Raw genomic sequence first — 19,807 nt, 5'->3', positions numbered from 1 at the left:
GCTGCTGTTAATAACAGACTGCTTAGTCTGTTGAACCACCAGAGGCCCTTGCTTGCTTGCTTTCCTGGCTGTTCACACTATTCTCAGAAAATGTCTATGGAGATTCTCAGTCATCCAGGTCATAGTTGTCCCAAAAGCGCTTTTTTCAAAAGGCAACTGGACTTTCTGGTTTTTCTTTAAGACGTTTCACTTCTCATTCTATAAGCTTCTTCAGCTCTGGGTGGATGGTGGGGAATGGAAGGATTTATATTCCTTGCAGACAGCTGGTCATTTGCATCCTTTTAGTGGGTGGTTAAGGCAACCTGGAAATTTATCTGTGTCATCAGGGTCTCCTGTGTGGTGCAAATGGGTGTGGAGCCTTCCTGGAACTGCTGAAAGGACTGTGTTGTAGACTGGAGATAGATGATGTCATATTCCTCTCCCTCTGTTGAGAGAGGGCTGTTCAATTTTTGACATAGATGGCCTCTTTAGCTCCTCTTTCAAACCAGCGATCCTCTCTGTCCAAAATGTGGCTTTGCTGTCTTCAAAAAAGTGGCCTTTGTCTTTCAAATGCAGATGGGTTGCTGAATCTAGTCCTGATGGGTTTGTCCTCCTATGTTGTACCATGCGATTATGAAGTGGTTGTTTTGTTTCCCAGCTGTCTGCAAGGAGTATAAATCCTTCCATTCCCCACCAATCCAGTCAGAGCTGAAACAGCTTCTTGGATGAGAAGCAAAACATCTTCAAAGAAAAACCAGAAAGTCCAGTTGCCTCTTGAAAAAGCGCTTTTGGGATATTGTCAGAAAATAGTAATAGTACATGAGAAAGACCTTGAGAGACCAGACAAAGAGATCCTACCTAGGGAATTGTCAGATAAGAGACGGCCTAGCCCACAGACATAATGGGTGAAGAAAGAGGCTCAGGCTGGATCTTCCCTAGTGAAAAAGATGGCAGGAGATTTGTACTTTCACACCAGAGGTAGTATTCAGCCGGTTCAGACCGGGTCCCTCAAACCAGTAGGGGAAATTTATTTATACAGCAATTGTTTGAAGTTGTAACAGCACTGAAAACAGGGACTTACAACTGGTCCTTGCATGGTCATGTGAACAAAATTTGAGCAGTTGGCAACTGGCAGGTATTTACAATGGTTGCAAATTAACAGAGTTGGAAGGAATCTTATAGGTCATCTAGTCCAACCCCCCGCTCAAGCAGGAGACCGTATACCATTTCTGACAAATGGCAGTCCAAACTTTTCTCGAAAGTCTCAAGTGATGGAGCTCCCACAACTTCCAGAGGCAACTTCTGTTCCATTGGTTGATTGTTCTCATTGTAAGAAAGTTCCTCCTCATTTCTAGGTTGAATCTCTCCTTGGTCAGTTTCCATCCATTATTCCTTGTCTGGCCTTCGGGTCCTTTGGAAAATTTGGGTCCTTGGGTCATGTGACTATCATCTGTGGCCTTCCCAGCCAGCTTCCGACAGGCAAAATCCATGGGGGAAGCTCGACTCACTTAACAACCACATGGTTCATTTAACAGCTGGTGATTCACTTAACAACCATGGCAAAAAAATTGGGCATGACTCATTAAACAACTGCCTTGTTTAGCAATGGAAACTCTGATCCCAATTGTGGAGGTAGGCTGAGGATTACCTTTATATTAAAGCTATCCCCTCAAAAATGAGTTTGCTGTTGTCATATCTCTGAGGAATCTATTTCCATAGAAAACTGTTCTATTAATTCACAATCCATTTTGCTCAAATTGTGCTTTCAGAGTCTGGTTAAATACTATGTTACTTCCATGCTAAAGTAATAGATAATCCCTTTTTTTAAAAAACCCTAATTATTATCTATTTATTTTATTTATTTATTTATTATTATTATTTTTGTCACACAGTATATATAAGCATAAGCATGTAATAACTATACAATATATAAGCATATATATAAGTATGAGTATGTAATAACTATATTAATTGGATATAACGAAAGGAAACAATAGGACAGGAACGGTAGGCACTCTTGTGCTCTTATGCACGCCCCTTACAGACCTCTTAGAAATGGGGTGAGGTCAAAAGTAGACAGCTTTTGGTTGAAGCTTTGGGGATTTTGGGAAGAGACCACAGATTCAGGTAGTGTGTTCCAAGCGTTAACAACTCTGTTACTGAAGTCATATTTTCTGCAATCAAGATTGGAGCGGTTAACATTAAGCTTAAATCTATTGTGTGCTCGTGTATTGTTGCAATTGAAGCTGAAGTAGTCTTTGACAGGAAGGACATTGTAATAGATGATTCTATGAGTTAAACTCAGGTCATGTCGAAAGCGGCATAGTTCTAAATTTTCTAAACCCAGGATTTCAAGTCTGGTGGCATAAGGTATTTTGTTATATTCAGAGGAGTGGAGAACTCTTCTTGTAAAATATTTCTGGACTTGTTCAATTGTATTGATGTCAGAAATGTGGTATGGGTTCCAGACAGACGAGCTGTATTCAAGAATTGGTCTAGCAAATGTTTTATATGCTCTGATTAGTAGCGTAGTGTTTCTGGAGAAGAAGCTACGCAAGATTAAGTTTACAACCCTTAAAGCCTTTTTTGCGATGTAGTTGCAGTGGGCGTTGGCACTTAGATCATTTGCTATGAAAACTCCAAGGTCTTTAACAGGGTGAGGGTCATCTGTAAGGTAATGTCCATCAAGCTTGTACTTAGTGTTTAGGTTCTTTTTTCCAATATGTAAGACTGAGCAGTTGCTGGTTGAGATTTGGAGTTGCTAAGTTTTAGACCATTCAGATACAAAGTCAAGGTCTTTTTGAAGGGTAGTTGTATTGTTGGTGGTGTTAAATAGTTTGACATCGTCAGCAAAATGGAATGACATCACTTTTTCATCAAGGTCTTTTGGCAGCTTCTGTGCAATCTTTGTTCTTTGCCGCAAACATAGGCCAAACCTATTCATGAAGCGGGTACACCATCCTGCTGATGCAACAAATTTTTCAGTGCCTGGTACTTTAAATTTTTCTTCTTTAGCCATTTGAAGGGCACGTAATTCCATACGTGTTACACAGTAACCATTTTGACGACACTCCATAACCCATTCATGCAATTCAGTCTCTAGAGCCCCAAATGGACTCGTTAAACCACGTCGAGCTTTTTTTGCCTTTGGAAGCTTTTCCAAGTCAGCTTTCATTTTCCGCCACTCCCTTACTTGTTTTTCATCAACACAAAATTCCCTACTTGCAATACTGTTATTGCTTTCTTCTGCTCTTGACACAACCTTAAGTTTGAAAGCAGCTTCGTATGACCTGCGTTTTTGTTTTGATGGTCCAGGATTAGAAGTACTGGGATCCATTCCTAACAGGAAAAAAAAATTATTACGACGTCAACTGCCATCAGGAAACCATCACCCCCAGAAAGCTGTCCAAAGAGACCCATGGACCGGCAAGCTATCTTTTCCAAAGGCGAAAAGAGGGCGAGTGAGAGGAGGGCGAGTGTGTCAAACGCCAAGAGGCGAGAGGAGGGCGAGAGTGACAAATGCCCCCTTTTTAATAAGGGAGACGATCAAGAAAAGGTCTTATTTTAAAAAGTTGCTTCCCAATACACTTCACAAAAGGTTGATGATATGGATGACACAGTCATCCATTTTCATTCCCTACCGTTCCCTTTTCTTTTCTTTTCCAGTCTGTGTTTTCTGGAAATGCTGTAACTATCACACAGCAATTATAACCCTGCAACACATCATCACAAGAGACAAATACCGTACATTTGTTTCTATACAAATACGTTTTCAGGTCTCTTTATATAAATGTGTTTTCGGCTTAGAACGGGTTGTATTGATTTTCCTTGCTGTAACCCTTCCTGCTAATATTACAAATATATGGGAGAAGGGCGGTATACAATTATTATTATTATTATTATTATTATTATTATTATTATTATTATTATTATTATTATTATTATTATTATTATTATATGATGATGATGATTTTTTGCATTGGACAGAGCGAGCTTCAGTTTACCAAACTTTGTATCTTTTAATGAAACGTGTTAGTCTGAAGGGACTGTTTGAACTCACAAAACACTTGCAACTTTTAGTTCCGTGTTGAGGATTTTGGAAAGCAGCCCAGCAATATTTATTTATTGCTCGGACTGCTCTTATTTTCACTCCCCTTTCTTTTCTTTTCCTTCCTCCTCCCTCCTTCTCTGCCTCTCTTCGTCCCCCACCTCCCGGGATCCTTATGGTCGAAGGTTCTGCCCTGCCTTACACCAGCCGCCCACCTATGCCAAGGTCTCCTGGCTCTTTCGCCTCTGTAAGCAGCGGCTTCTCGGCAGCGCCGCCCTCCCTCCATGGATCGGCTCCTTCCCCAGCACTGAAGGCATCCTTAGGAATACACCTCCACCTCCAGGAAAATAAAAAGAGGCAGAGAAGGTAAATCGCCCGCCCCGTTCGGAAAGAAAGGGGAGAGGACTCCAATGGAAGAAGGGAGAGGAGAATTACCAATAACAAACACAAAGCGCTGGGTTAGAGGTGCCTTGTCATGTACAAGGAGATCAGAGAGGGCAACCACCGCGAAACAATAATCAGACTCAAAACGGGCTGCTTATTTGCCATTTGCTCTGGGTAGAACGGGTTTTTTTTAAAAAAAAAAATTGGTTTGGAGAAGGAAAGCTAATTTGCTGATCTGCGCGAGGGTCGGTTTCTTTTGCCTCCCTTCTTCTTCCTCCTCCTTCTTCCCACCCTAGCTTGCAATGCCCCCATCTCTCCTCCTCCTCCTCCTCCTCCTGCCCCCCTCTCGGATTCGGCGTTCATTTCTTGCCTTTGCGGAGCGGAGGTGTTGGGGGAGTGTTTGGGAATAGATTTGGCAGAGGAGATTACCGTAATTTTGCTCACTGTTGCTCACTGTTTACTTTACAATGTTCACTCGGGGAAGTGAAACGCAAAGTATAGTTAGCCTGGAAAAAAACTGAACCATGTGACTGGCGGGAGAGAAGGACGGCCGGAGGGGCGGGGAGAAATTGTTTGTTCTTGCCGATTCGCTTTCCAAGAGGCTTTTCTTTTCACCTCTTTCTCCCACCTCCCAATTTCCATAGGGGAAAACCCTGGGGAAAACTTGGCAAAAATAAAATAAAATAAAAAGTACTGAGTGCAAATGTTTTTTTATACTGTAGTTGGAGTTTTCCACGCTTTTTCACATTCAAGGCAGCATTCTCCCCCCATCCCTCGCTGCTTTTCCAAAACATGCTTTGAAACCTTTGCATTTTATTGGGATGTATTCGTGACAAACGCCCCCTCCGCCCCCTCCGAGGGCGAGAGGAGGACGAGTAAGAGGAGGGCGAGAGTGACAAGCAAATAAAGAGAGTTCTTCTCCCCCCTTGGCGTTTGTCACTCGCCTCCTCTCGAAAGCGAAATTGAGTGCGGCGGCAGTGGGAGTGGGTGGGTGGGTGGGTGGGTGGGGAGGCCGCCGTGAAGTGCCGGCTGGGGAGCCGGGATTGAAGTGCCGCAGGACGAGCCCAAATGCTGCCGGCATGCTTTGCCAGCTCGGCCGGCTCGCTTTTGGGCGCGGCTGGCCTCCGGCGTTTTCTTCCGCCGCTTTTGATGGCGGCGGTGGTCGGCGGAGGGGCGGAGGGGCGTTCGACATTTCGCCTCTCACTCGTCCTCCTCTTGCCCGCGGTGGGCGGAGGGCGTTGTCACCTCGCCCTCCTCTCGAGCCGAAATTGAGTGCGGCGGCGGGGTGGGGAGGCCGCCGTGAAGTGCCGGCTGGGGAGCCGGGATTGGCTCCTGGACTCCCAGCCGGCACTTCACGGCGGCCTCCCCACCCCGCCGCCGCACTCAATTTCGGCTGAGAGGAGGGCGAGAGGAGGACGAGTAAGAGGAGGGCGAGAGTGACAAGCAAATAAAGAGAGTTCTTCTCGCCTTGGCGTTTGTCACCCTCGCCCTCCTCTCGCCGAAATTGAGTGCGGCGGCGGGGTGGGGAGGCCGGCTGGGGAGCCGGGATTGAAGTGCCGGCTGGGGAGTCCAGGAGCCAATCCCGGCTCCCCAGCCGGCACTTCACGGCGGCCTCCCCACCCCGCCGCCGCACTCAATTTCGGCTGAGAGGAGGGCGAGGGTGACAAACGCCAAGGCGAGAAGAACTCTATTTGTTTGTCACTCGCCTCCTCTCGCCGAAATTGAGTGCGGCGGCGGGGTGGGGAGGCCGCCGTGAAGTGCCGGCTGGGGAGCCGGATTGGCTCCTGGACCCCCAGCCGGCACTTCACGGCGGCCTCCCACCCCGCCGCCGCACTCAATTTCGGCTGAGAGGAGGGCGAGGGTGACAAACGCCAAGGCGAGAAGAACTCTATTTGTTTGTCACTCCGCCCGAAGGCGTTGTCACCCTCGCCCTCCTCTCGAAAGCGAAATTGAGTGCGGCGGCGGGGTGGGGAGGCCGCCGTGAAGTGCCGGCTGGGGAGTCCAGGAGCCAATCCCGGCTCCCCAGCCGGCACTTCACGGCGGCCTCCCCACCCCGCCGCCGCACTCAATTTCGGCTGAGAGGAGGGCGAGGGTGACAAACGCCAAGCGAAGAACTCTATTTGTTTGTCACTCGCCCATGAAGGCGTTGTCACCGCCCCTCCGGCGGCGGCGGGAGGCCGCCGTGAAGTGCCGGCTGGGGGTCAGGAGCCAATCCCGGCTCCCCAGCCGGCACTTCACGGCGGCCTCCCCACCCCGCCGCCGCACTCAATTTCGGCTGAGAGGAGGGCGAGGGTGACAACGCCTCCGCCCCCACCGCTGGCAAGAGGAGGACGAGTGAGAGGGGGCGAAATGTGACGCCCCGCCCCTCCGCCTCCGAGGGCGAGAGGAGGACGAGTAAGAGGAGGGCGAGAGTGACAAGCAAATAAAGAGAGTTCTTCTCGCCTTGGCGTTTGACACACTCGCCGTCCTCTCCAGCCGAAATTGAGTGCGGCGGCAGTGGGTGGGTGGGTGGGTGGGTGGGTGGGGAGGCCGCCGTGAAGTGCCGGCTGGGGAGCCGGGATTGAAGTGCCGGCAGGAGCCCCAAATGCTGCCGGCATGCTTTGCCAGCTCGGCCGGCTCGCTTTTGGGCGCGGCTGGCCTCCGGCGTTTCTTCCGCTTTTGATGGCGGCGGCGGCGGTGGTCGGCGGAGGGGCGGAGGGGCGTTCGACATTTCGCCTCTCACTCGTCCTCCTCTTGCCCGCGGTGGGCGGAGGGCGTTGTCACCTCGCCCTCCTCTCGAAAGCGAAATTGAGTGCGGCGGCGGGGTGGGGAGGCCGCCGTGAAGTGCCGGCTGGGGGTCAGGAGCCAATCCCGGCTCCCCAGCCGGCACTTCACGGCGGCCTCCCCACCCCGCCGCCGCACTCAATTTCGGCTGAGAGGAGGGCGAGGTGACAAACGCCAAGGCGAGAAGAACTCTATTTGTTTGTCACCCTCGCCCTCCTCTCGAAAGCGAAATTGAGTGCGGCGGCGGGGTGGGGAGGCCGCCGTGAAGTGCCGGCTGGGGAGTCCAGGAGCCAATCCCGGCCCCCAGCCGGCACTTCACGGCGGCCTCCCCACCCCGCCGCCGCACTCAATTTCGGCTGAGAGGAGGGCGAGGTGACAAACGCCAAGGCGAGAAGAACTCTATTTGTTTGTCACGCCCTTGGCGTTGTCACCCTCGCCCTCCTCTCGAAAGCGAAATTGAGTGCGGCGGCGGGGTGGGGAGGCCGCCGTGAAGTGCCGGCTGGGGAGTCCAGGAGCCAATCCCGGCCCCCAGCCGGCACTTCACGGCGGCCCCCACCCCGCCGCCGCACTCAATTTCGCCGGAGAGGAGGGCGAGGTGACAAACGCCAAGGCGAGAAGAACTCTATTTGTTTGTCACTCTCGCCCCGAAGGCGTTGTCACTCGCCTCCTCTCGAAAGCGAAATTGAGTGCGGCGGCGGGGGAGTCCAGGAGCCAATCCCGGCTCCCCAGCCGGCACTTCACGGCGGCCTCCCCACCCCGCCGCCGCCGCACTCAATTTCGGCTGAGAGGAGGGCGAGGTGACAAACGCCAAGCGAAGAACTCTATTTGTTTGTCACTCTCGCCAGCAGCGTTTCACTCGCCCTCCTCTCGAAATTGAGTGCGGCGGCGGGGTGGGGAGGCCGCCGTGAAGTGCCGGCTGGGGAGTCCAGGAGCCAATCCCGGCTCCCCAGCCGGCACTTCACGGCGGCCTCCCCCCACCCCGCCGCTTCGCACTCAAATTCGGCTTTTCGGAGAGGAGGGCGAGGGTGACAAACGCCCCCTCCGCCCCCACCGCAGGCAAGGGGAGGACGAGTGAGAGGGGGCGAAATGTCAACGCCCGCCTCCGCCCCTCCACCACCCCGCCGCCGCCATCAAAAAGCGGCGGAAGAAAACGCCGGAGGCCAGCCGCCGCCCCAAAACGAGCCGGCCGAGCTGGCAAAACATGCCGGCAGCATTTGGGCTCGTCCTGCCGGCCCAGCTGTTCCCGAGGGCAAAAAACCCTCTCCCTGGGTCGGCTCTGCAAGGGTAGACTCGAGTATAAGCCGAGGGGGCGTTTTTCAGCACAAAAAACGTGCCGAAAAACTCGGCTTATACTCGAGTATATACGGTAATTGTTCTAACTGTTAGGAAATTTCTCCTTGGTTCTAGGCTGCTTCTCTCCTTGATTAGTTTCCACCCATTGCTTCTTGTCCTGCCTTCAGGTGCTTTGGAGAATAGCTTGACTCCCTCTCTCTTTGTGGCAGCCCCTGAGATATTGGAACACTGCTGTCATGTCTCCCCTAGTCCTTTTTTTCATTAAACTAGACATACCCAGTTCCTGCAATTGTTCTTCGTATGTTTTAGCTTCCAGTCCCCTAATCATCTTTGTTGCTCTTCTCTGCACTCTTTCTAGAGTCTTAACAGAACAGAGATGATCCAAGGAGAGAGGGAGAGAGAATAAAGTTGATCCAGATGAGTGAGTGAGTCAGGGATTTGAGGGCAGCACCATACACACCAGAAGGAAGGAGAGGTGAGTGGATCTATAGAAAGTGATGGGTTTCAAAACTTTTTACTGCTGGTTCTGTGGGTGTGGCATGGCTTGGTGGGTGTGGCTTGGGTATGACAGGGGAAGGATACTGTAAAATCTTCATTTCCGCCCCACTCCAGGGGAAGGTTACTGCAAAATCCCCATTTCCTCCCGATCACTTGGGAGGCAGAGAATAGATGGGGGCAGAGCCAGTCAGAATTTTTACTACCGGTTCTCCAAACTCCAAACTACTCAAAATTTCCACTACCGGTTCTCCAGGATTGGTCAGAACCTGCTGAAACCCACCTCTGCTACATAAAGAAAGTGGAGGTGAACTGAGCTGGGTGAGTAGGAGGCATCCAGGTGAATGACCAGAGCAGGCTGATTGACAGCCAGGGTGAAGGGCAGAGCAAGAGACCCTGAGACATTAGACCAGTGACTGAGGGTGGGAAGATGCCAAATTGCCTGGGAGAAAAAGAAGACAAGAGGGATCCAGACTCTTGCAGCCCTTTTAGGAGTAGTGCTTCGCAGGTTCTGGGTGGGCGGCTGTTCATTTTTATGCATACATTTGCAAGCTGCAAATTGGATCAGAAACTTGAGAAATGTACATTTTCCCAGCCAAAGAATGCCGTCCATTTCACACCTGTATTCAAGAGCCAAGGACCGGGAAAGATCACATCAAACCACAAATGAAAGAAATTTCTTTTTCCACCCGGGCAGAGTCAAGAGAAAACCATTGCAAGCCAGCTCCTGCCTCCAGTCACTTTTACAATTAATTTCCCAGATAAGAGGGGTTTCCTCCCCCCCCCCTTTCACAGGGACTGTATGCAAAGGATTATAATTGAAAGGATTTATCTCACAAAATAGAATTCCAAGTCATCACCAGATTAAAAACCACTATATATTCAGCCTCACTTTGTTCAATTGATCCAAAGCACTCCAACCAAGATGAAGGCCCTTGCTTATTGCACTTTTTTTTTGGTCTTGTTAGAAAGGATAAGGCACCTTCTTTTCCAACAGTTCAAGCTGAGCCAGATGAAAAACAACCAGATCAGTGGTGGGTTGCCCCCGGTTCGGACCGGTTCTTGTGAACCGGTTGTTCTGTCCCCCTCCGCAGTCCGGGAGACACGAGCGATGACTTAATTAGCCGGCAAATATCAGCTCTGGCAGCAAACTAGCGAGCATCTGCCAAGTGTCTCTGTTATCTCTCTTGATGCCGATGAGTCAGCCAGGAAACCAGGAACAAACTGGACTTCAGCTCTAATTCTCCCTCTAAGCAGTTGATTTGCTTGCCACGAAGTGGTAGAGCAGCCCTTGCTGCTTTTATATCCTGTGGGGTGTGGCTCCATGACTCAGCACTTCCTAGGCCTGCCCCACCCCTGCTTCTGCTGTTCCCGCCTCTCCTGCCTATGAAATCTAGGGTCCAGCCAGGCCTGATTGCCATTAGCCGGGTCTGGAGGCGTGGCCTGGGGGGGGAAGAGTCAGGGGACGGAGGCCTCGTTATCTCCTCCACCTGGCCTGCTTCTGGCTCCTGGAGGTGAGCCAGGGAAGCCGGTGCTCCAGAGGTAAATCCTGATGGCCCTTCCCCCTCACTTTCTGAGTCACTTTCTGGCAAGGGGCCCAGCTCGGGCGGTGCAGACACAACAGTAGTAAATGATAGTAAAACTGGGGGAAGCTCCGCCCACTGACCCCGACATCATCCGGAAGCTTCTGCACATGTGCAGAAGCAAGTGTGAGCGAGCGAAGCGAGTGTGCAATCCCGCTGCAGACCGGTAGTAAAGGTAAGTAGAACCCACCCCTGAATCAGATGATCAGTGGAGGTCAGAAGAAAAGATGTTGATTCAACCAAAGCTTGTCAATTAACAGTGAATAGCAGTCACGAAGAACTGCTCCTTGCCTCACTTTTTATAAGGTTTTGTAATATAGAGCAGTGCTCCACCCCCCACACCCCCAACTTTTTGGGCACCAGGGACTGGTTCAGTGGAGAGGTTTTTCCACAAACTGCCCAAGGAGCTGCTGATCCAGTTCTACAGAGGAATCATTGAGTCTGTCATCTGCACCTATATAACTGTCTGGTTTGGTTCTGCAACCCAACAAAACAGACTTCAGAGGATAACTGGAACTGCAGAAAAAAACAATTGCTACTAACCTGCCTTCCATGGAGGAGCTGTATACTGCATGAGTCAAAAAGAGGGCTGTGAAAATATTTACAGATCCCTCACATCCTAGACATAAACTGTTTCAACTCCTACCTTCAAAACTACGTTATAGAGCACTGCACACCAGAACAACTAGACAAAAAAATAGTCTCTACCCAAATGCCATCACTCTGCTAAACAATTAATTTCCTCAACACTGTCAAACTATTTACTAAATCTGCACTATTATTAATCTTCTCATCGTTCCCATCACCCATCTCCTCCCACTTAGGATTGTATGACTGTAACTTTGCTGCTTGTATCCTTACGATTTATATTGATATTGATTGTTTCTTGATTGCTAATTTGTACCCTGACTATCATTAAGTGTTGTACCTTATGGTTCTTGAAGAAGGTATCTTTTCTTTTATGTACCTTGAGAGCATATGCAGCAAAGACAAATTCCTTGTGTGTCCAATCACACTTGGCCAATAAAGAATTCTATTGTATTCTATACTATTCCATTCCATTCCATTCCATTCCATTTTTTGGGACTTCCAAGCATTAAGTTCTATGATTGTATAAAATAAAATAATTTGAAAGTAAAACCATTGATTTTATTTATTTATTTGTTTGTTTATTTATGTATTCAATTTCTATAGCTGCCCATCTCAGTCAATGATTCTGATCTCATTTCGAAACAAAATATAGCCCAACTCAGACCAACCTGAGAAAAAACATTTTTGAGGAAAAATTCAGATGTTTTCAGCATTCCATCAACGATAACTTGAAACTATCTTCTGCTCCCATTTTCGTCCTAAAGCCACAAAGATAGCATAGGTTCCATGCTGAATGCTAGCTACTTCCTTAAGTACAAAAAGAAAAAAAAAAGAAAAAAACTGGCAAGGAAACTGATTGTTTCCTAGTATGATTCGATTGCTTATTTGTACCCTACAACTATCATTAAGTGTTGTACCTTATGATTCTTAACGAATGTATCTTTTCTTTTTATGTACACTGAGACCATATGCACCGAAGACAAATTCCTTGTGTGTCCAATCACACTTGGCCAATAAAGAATTCTAAACAGCTAAAAATCTAAACAAACTGGAGGGGTGTGTGGTTTCGTGTGCTGCCTGCATCCCGCGGACGGGGCTTTGTTTGTTTGTCCGTCCTTGTTGCTGGCATGCTGCAGCCCAGTGCTGGTCCACAGACCGAGAGTTAGGGACCCCTGACATAGAGATTAACAAAGTTAACAGAATAACAGGTTTGGAAAGAGCCTTGGAAATCTTCTAGTCCAATCCCCTGCTTAGGCAGGAAACCCTATATCTGTTGTGGTCTGCCAGCAGCCTGCAGAGCTGGCAACAGAGTTGGACAGCGATGAGGCTGAGAAAGAACGTGGGCCATTCCTGGAGGCTGCGGAAGGCCTGGATGAGGGCTCTGAGTTGGAGGCAGAGGTGGGGCCAGGGCCATCGGGGAATGAGTGCGGACTCCAGAGCCTCTAGAGGCTGACAGTAGTGAGGCAGAGGAACAGGAGGAGCCTGTTCCTAATGCACGCATGAGAAGAGCTGCCAGAAGGCAAGAGCAGCTCAAGCAAAGAGGACGACTCGGGAGTAGGGCCAAGAGATGATTGGCCCCTCCCATAAGGCTTAAAAGACCAACAACGGCATTTGAGCTCTTTGCCAGAAAACAACATTGATAGCTTGGTCTTGTTGAATTTATTTTGTATCGGTGTCTTCTGAACTTTTGCCAAGAAAGGCCTTTGGCAGTTTGCCTAATTGGACCAAGGTTGGTGATAGGACTGAGGAATTTGTGTTGGGAGGAATTTGCTTTAATTTAGTTGAACTATGCTGAGAATGAAGTAATTCTCAGCTGTTCAAATAAAGTTTGTTTGTTTTTACACTGACAGAGTTTCCTACTACCTGCTTGGGCCTGGGTCACAACAATACCAGAAGGGTCTAACAATTGATATTTAAACCATACTGCCTTTGGATTCTCTAATAATTAGAAAATTGCCCTAGATTTCTGATTAATGACCAATATTAGAAGTTCTATATTTGGGCTGTAAAAATCTGAAGGCAATAGAAAAAGGAAAAAATGGTATCTCTTTCCCACCATTTTGTGATTATTTGATGTTTTGCTACCCAGATGTGGCAGTTCTGTTTCATTACAAACCAACAATGAAGAACAAGAAAATTCAATCTGATAGGAAGCCCCATGGTTGCACTATAAAGCCCCAGATTATGTAATTGATGCATTACTTAATATCAGACACAAAATACCAGGTCCACATGGGAAGGTCCAATTAAATGGATTTTATTGCTAAACAGACTAGGCGTACAGACTCAACTAATGCTTAATACCTGCTAGAAGATTCAATGGAATTCAAGGGTAGTTGGACTTAGTTTGTTTGTGCCTATGTAGGGATTTTAGGTTGATCCCTCTTTTAACTTCATCCAGATTCTACTATTCCTTCTTCTATACCTGAAAAGAAAATCAGGCATGGCACAAAATACCAGCCATGGTAATTTATAAACTGTAGGATATGATATATTGGGTTGTGCAAAATTAGTCAGCTGTGGGTTATCTGGTAAATATTTAAAGAAGTGTTGTTGAGATTCTCTTTGCCTGCAAATGCAAGAACATGTAGGGTGTACACAGGGGTGAAATCCAATTTTTTTTACTATCGGTTCTGTGGGCGTGGCTTGATGGGCGTGGTGTGGCTTGGTGGGCATGGCAGGGGAAGGATACTGCATTCCCACCCCACTCCTGGGGGGAGGATACTGCAAAATCTCCATTCCCACCCCACTCTGGGGCCAGCCAGAGGTGGAATTTGCCAATTCTCCACACTACTCAAAATTTCTGCTACTGGTTCTCCGAACTGCTCAAAATTTCCACTAACTGCTCAAAATTTCAGAACCTGCTGGATTTCACCCCTGGGTGTATACTACAATGTTCATATGGACAGAGTGGGCCCCTTAGGATCAATATTTAGAACTTTGGTTTTAGATGCAGGAGAGATCATCAGATTGCAAGAACACAAGCAAGCAGTCAGATGAGGAGACCCAAACTCATTGGTAACTTCACATTGCAGTGAGCAAGAAGATACATTCCATTTTGAAGCTAAGATTGTTGGATGAGAAGGTACAAAAATAGCTAGGGAAGTGATTGAAACCTGGGAAACAGGTTCAAGTCAACAAGAATGCTGACTTACCACCAGTTTAATGGTAAAATTCAATTTTTTTTACTACTGGTTCTCTGGGTGTGGCTTGGTGGGCGTGGTGTGGCTTGGTGGGCGTGGCAGGGGAAGGATACTGCAAAATCTCCATTCCCACCCAACTCTGGGATCAGCCAGAAGTGGTATTTGCTGGTTCTCCAAACTACTCAAAATTTCTTCTACCTGTTCTCCAAACTGCCCAACATTTCTGCTACCTATTCTCCAAACTGCTCAAAATTTCTGCTACCTGTTCTCCAGAACCTGTCAGAACCTGCTGAATTTCACCCCTGCGCCAGTTTATCAAGTACTTAGGAGTCAAGGGCTTGACAGCACAAGGAAACAACAGGCAACAACTTCATAACCAGCCGCCAACACCCCAATCAACAACTAAAAAGCCACACACAACTAGGCACCATATAAATACCAGACACAAATTAGCCCAAAGCACACACTCTGCTAGAGAGAAGTTCCCTGAGGATGGACTCCAACATAAATCCAAAAACTCAGAAGACTGAGCCTCTAGCCCTGGTGACCAACCTAGACTGAATCCTGCAACATTATCCTGAGACACATATATCTGCCTTCATTCAAAAGAATTACTGTCCGCATCAATGCCCACATCAATCCAGACAAGTTTCCAATGATCCTAAGATGACACAATTGCACATATCGCCAGAGGCTCACAAGTACACCTCTTGCACTACTCCACAGAACAGACACCAGCACGGAAATGACAAACACATCTGCCACAATAAAGCATTAATTAGCCCTAAGGCCAAATTTCAGCATACACTCCATTTTCTTTCCAACCAACTTGGGCTGCCACTCAAATACTTACCGTCAAAGGAAAGGCTGTTGGCTTGGCAGTGTATACAGAAGGGAGAACATTGTTGAATAATGTTGATTGGATTTTTAAAAAAGATTGGCAATTTGGCAAGCACGTCATCTGTTCCTTGTTTGTTTATTTTTCTAAAAAAAAATTAAAAAACTTTCTGGCGGATGTCAAATCTAAAATTGGTGGTGTTGGAGTAGTTCTTGTAATGAAGTACAGGGAAAGAAGGATAATATAACAAGAAAGCATATTCTTTTTTCGTTTTTTTACAGCAGAATAGATAGTCTTTTTCAACTTTGGCAAGAAGACTAGATTCCATCTCCCAGAATTCCCCAGCCAGCTCTATTCTGGGAAGTGAGGTCCAGACCTTCTAACGTTGCCAAGGTTGAGAAACACTGAGTTATACAAACTACTGTAGAGTGCATTGAATTATTTACATGGATTTCAGTCTGATTTTGTTGAGCGACAGAACTCCAGGGAAGGGATAGATAGATGGATGGATGGATGGATGGATGGACCGTCAGGTTTCTTAGTAAGGAAACTGTCAGAGTTTGTTCCAGAAATCACATCCGGAAAAGTACACACAGATAACTGATTTAGCAGGATTAATTAACTTCTCTTTATATACAATATAACACATGAAGATAAATATACAATACCAAGGTGGTAGAGAGGAGAGATTGTAAATACAAACACACACAGAGTACAGCAGAGATGACTTTCAGTTAAAATTCAGCACAAAGACTAGACCAGACTTGTTTGCTAAGCCACCCCCAGACTCTAAACTGTTTCAGTTTCCAAATAGTCCTCATTGGCTGACTTAGTTGCTATGCCTATTCATTGGCTGACCTTGTTACCATGTCTCCGTTCCAGTTCATGAATATTCCGACAGAAACAAAAAAGCCCCACCCAACATCTGTCCAGTTGGGAATTCAAGAATTTCAGACTGATACCAGATAGGAATGGATGGGCCAGACTGAGTCATTAATTCAGGAACACATTTCAGTCTGCTTCTATCTTACCTTCCCACCTCCTCTCTCTACTCCGCTTCCTTGCATTTCAATATGTAGTTCTAAATGCATTTTTCCTTTAAACTGCACTTTTCTAAATCTATTGTTCCTGGAAAAGCTCATATTCTAAAAGGCAACATACAACGCCCAATTAGCCAAACAATGGACTGAAAATTAGAAGAAATTCTAATTTTAACAGAAATTCTAAAGGATAATGATATTCCAATTTGGACCTTAGCCCATGAATTGGATCAAGTTGAAACAGAAATTCCAATGAATAGCTGTCTCTTGTACCGTGTTTCCCCCCAAAAAAGACCCTGTCTTATATTTTTTTGAACCCAAAAATAAGCACTTGGCCTTATTTTCAGGGAGGTCTTATTATTTTGGGGCACATGGAGCAAGATGAGGCTCTTCTTGTCATCTTACCTGATTTCCAGCTCTGTGTTTAAATATTTTTGGGGAGGGCTTATTTTTGGAGGGGGAAGGCTTATTTTAGCGCATGTTGGCTTATTATCAGAGGATGTCTTATTTTCGGGGAAACAGGGTAGTCACATACTTGAAATTTTGACACATCCTGTTGTGTCTGTGCCCCCCGAGCCAGGCCCCCTGCCAGAAAGTGACTCAGAAAGTGAGGGGGAAGGGCCATCAGGACTTACCTCTGGAGCACCTGCTTCCCTGGCTCAGCTCCAGGAGCCAGAGGCAGGTCAGATGGAGGAGATAACGAGGCCTCCGTCCCCTGACTCTTTCCCCCCTCCAGGCCACGCCTCCAGACCCGGCTAATGGCAATCAGGCCTGGCTGGACCCTAGGTTTTGTAGGCAGGAGAGGCGGGAACAACAGAAGCAGGGGTGGGGCAGGTCTAGGAAGTGCTGAGTCATGGAGCCACACCCCACAGGATATAAAAGCAGCAAGGGCTGCTCTACCACTTCGTGGCAATCAAATCAACTGCTTAGAGGGAGAATTAGAGCTGAAGTCTTGTTTGTTCCTGGTCTCCTGGCTGACTCATCGGCATCAAGAGAGATAACAGAGACACTTGGCAGACGCTCGCTAGTTTGCTGCCAGAGCTGATAGTTGCCAGCTAATTAAGTCATCGCTCCTGTCTCCTGGACTGCGGGGGGGGGTGGGACGGGACAGATCACATCCTCATCCCAGAAAATCAATATGTAAGAGGCTGTCAGAAAGAAGAGGGGTCCAACTATTCTCCAAAGCACCTGGAGGCTGAACAAGAAGCAATTGATAGAAACTAATCAAGGAGAGAAGCAACACAGAACTAAGGAGAAATTTCCTATCAGTGAGAACAATTAATCAGTGGAACGACTCACCCCAGAAGTTGTTGTGCTCCAACACTGAAGGTTTTTAAGAAGAAATCGGGCAACCATTTGCCTGACATAGTACAGGGTTTCCTGCTTGAACAGGGAACTGAATTAAAAAACCTCTAAGGTCCTCTCCAAGTCTGTTATTTTGTTAATAAGGCTATCCTCAGAGGGCAATCACAAGGACGCATTTCCCAGAGGAGCATTTGATGATTATGTGATTCTAGTTAGTATCAACTCTTAGTGACCTCATAGACAGATAGAACTTCTCCAGGAGGATCCAGGAGGGCAGGAAGAAAAGGAAAAAAAAGTGTTGGATTCTGACTCTGTCTGTTGCAGTGGAATAAAGCATTAACATCGAACCTCAACTTTTTACTTTTCCATAATATTACGAACTAGCCATTTCTATAACAACAGATCAATCTAATCAGTAAAACCCCAAAATCAAACTTTCATGAAAGCGTTTCACCCTCTTTGTCAGCAAACTGTTTATTTAAAGAAAGGCTCATGAGAAAACCTGGAGGTAGAATGTCGCATAAAAGACCCGTGTCAACTCACAAAGCATCCCTGGCTTGCTCTCAAGTTGCCATAGGCAAGGGGGTAGGAAAACAGCGAAGCAGCACAGCAGCCAAAAACAAAGTACATTCCAGACATATCTCTCTCAAGGCTGTCTCCCAGGGTTATCCACAGCAGCCAAAGGGGAGTTATCTCTACAACCCGTGAAATTGCTCCATTGGCGAATGTGACTGATGACACACCCTGGGGAGGAAGGGGAAACAGGGTCAAGTCTGGGCTGTAAATTACATGGGGTCAGAGTTGGCTTCACTTGGAATGTGCCGACATGAAGCTCCTAATAAATAATTGGATTTTTGTTGAAGCTTGGCTCAAGGCTCATGATTTAATTAGGGCATCCATTGAAACCCTGACAACCAGTGGTTCCTGCTCTTTGCAATATTTTACTCCAGAAGTGAGATTCACACCCATCATTCTGCCATTCCATAAGGGTCTGAAGACCTGGCTCTGACAGTTGGCCTGAAGCCCCAACACCCAGCCACCTTCACGCTGGAGGTGGCTGATGGACTAAGACAAGACCACCACCCCTCCTTCTCCCTTCCTTTCCATCTCATAATTGTAAATTATTACTATTGTGATTACTTATTGCTTCAGTTTTTCTTGGTGTTTAATGTTTGTAAGCTGGCCAGAGTCACCTCTAGGCAAGATGAGCTACAGACAAGTCTAATAAATAAAAAAAATAAAAAAACAAGAACCTCGAAGCCTATTTTCTCATATCCCAAACAGGGAATACTGGACTTACAGGAAGAGATATTCTGTTTGTACGTTAAGGGGGAAAATTGCCTAACATTACAACAGGCTGATAGAATGACCAAAAATCCAGAATATGCTTTTCTTTATTGATTATATTCCGTCGGAAGTTAGACGACAATCTACCCGGGATGATTGAATTTGGACTCCTGCAGGAAATTGACTTAGATGAGTCTTTTAAAAATTGGCAACTTCAAGTCCAGAATGACCCATAACATGACATCATAAATTTGCCAAAGTTTGAAAAACATTGGCTTCGATTACGTTGATGGACATTTCCAGATCTAGAGTTCAGTGGTGTTATGAATTGCCTGAAGCTGAGATTGAGGCTGCATATTTACGAGTGTGTTGGGGTGTGTATGTGTGTGTTGTATCCTACAAGCATTGTCTCAGGAGACTCAGTCTCATCTATTAAGGCTTGTACAATGTTTAGTGGTTGGGTTTTGACCTTAACGGATCTTAAACTCACATTCTTTTGCTATCTGCCTTGTCTCTGGGATGTTCCTTAAATGCTACTTTCACTTTGCCTGTGTTTTTTTCCAGCTCCTGTGTTTGAACCCAGGCCAGCCTCCAAATGTCATGATTGCTGACTGAGGTTTCTCCTTTGCTGTCTTGAAATATGTCTAGTCTAATAAAGGACTAGGGGTGACATGATAGCAGTGTTCCAATATTTGAGGGGCTGCCACAAAGAAGAGGCAGTCAATCTATTCTCCAGAGCATCTGAAGCAGTGGTGGGCTGCTACCGCCTGTAACAGCCGGATCGCCTGAACCGTTCCAAACCACCAGCAGCCGGCCACTGATCTGAAGGCAGGACAAGAAGCCATGGATGGAATCTAATCAAGGAGAGAAGCAACCTAGAAATAAGGAGGAAATTCCTGACAGTTCCTGACATTCTACAATCAGTAGAATGACTTGCCTCCAGAAGTTGTGGGTGCTCCAACACTGGAGGCTTTTAAGAAGATTGGACAACCATTGTTTGCAATATCTAGTATAGGGTTTCCTGCTTGAGCAGAGGGGTGGACTAGAAGACCTCCAGT

The 19,807-nt window shown here is 47.0% G+C and overlaps 1 long non-coding RNA gene across 1 annotated transcript; it reads left to right on the top strand.

Moving 5' to 3' along the window:
• Positions 1–4,298: 4,298 nt before the first annotated feature.
• On the top strand, positions 4,299–19,570 carry LOC131188647 (uncharacterized). Its single transcript, XR_009152812.1, has 3 exons — positions 4,299–4,393; positions 8,826–8,942; positions 19,314–19,570. It is a non-coding gene; the product is annotated as an uncharacterized LOC131188647 (long non-coding RNA).
• The last annotated feature ends 237 nt before the right edge of the window (positions 19,571–19,807 follow it).

Source organism: Ahaetulla prasina, chromosome 1 (assembly GCF_028640845.1).
Source record: "Ahaetulla prasina isolate Xishuangbanna chromosome 1, ASM2864084v1, whole genome shotgun sequence".
Classification (NCBI taxonomy): domain Eukaryota; kingdom Metazoa; phylum Chordata; class Lepidosauria; order Squamata; family Colubridae; genus Ahaetulla; species Ahaetulla prasina.
The sequence above is the reverse complement of the archived record's forward strand: the minus strand, read 5'-3'. Positions and strand labels throughout refer to the sequence as shown.